Source organism: Arachis ipaensis, chromosome B02 (genome assembly GCF_000816755.2).
Source record: "Arachis ipaensis cultivar K30076 chromosome B02, Araip1.1, whole genome shotgun sequence".
Taxonomy (NCBI): domain Eukaryota; kingdom Viridiplantae; phylum Streptophyta; class Magnoliopsida; order Fabales; family Fabaceae; genus Arachis; species Arachis ipaensis.
The window spans coordinates 95,163,681-95,164,562 of NC_029786.2; positions in this window are offsets into that span (position 1 = coordinate 95,163,681).

Consider the following 882-nt stretch of genomic DNA (forward strand, 5'->3'; position numbering starts at 1 on the left):
GTCTCTAAAAGTTGTATACGTAGTATTTTTGAACAGAATGAAAAATTATGGACTCAATAATAATGGTAGTCGGCAGGGGTATTCCAAGGACAAAACTAAGATAAATAGTGAAAATGGAAAGACTAAGACCCACCAATTATTTACTCAATAGTAAAACCAAATGTAAAAATAAAGAAAAAAATTAAAAATAAAAAATTGTCAATTTGGTAGTGGTGGTTACTACTTATTACTAGCATCGTTAACAGTGATGAGCTTTTTACATTGCTCCATTTATAGAAGTTTAGTTTGTTTTCTAAATGAGCAAGTTGTTATTGGTAATTAAAGCATCAATTTATCAAAACTCACATGCAGTTATTAATTATGTATGGTTTAAGTAAATGTAGCTGTCAATAACAAAAATGTTATCAGAGGATTGTCTTATTTAGAAAATCAGTCCATCGCTATTTGATATGATGATGGTGGCGATAGAATAATTGTCTAATAGTAATTGATTTAACTTGTTCAAATAGTTAATTTATTTAGCTGATTAAATAAATATTAGAGAATTGAATTTTATTTTGTATATATAGTAACTAATTGATTAATAATAAACTGTTAAATAATAAAATTTAAATTCGTAACGAATTAATTTTTGACTTATCAAACTGAAAGATACCATAAAAAATATAATTATCTAATAGTAAAGTAGTAATTTAAATGAGATCATTATTTTTAGTTGTTCAAAAAATAATATATTTTAAAAATCGTGCATGAGAGATGTTATTTATCTTTTTGTCTTTATATACTTTTAACTTTTTAGATATTTTATTTGTTGTAAATTTATAATATCACTTATCACATAAATAATTATATTTTTAACATATACTCTTGTGTAAAAAAAGT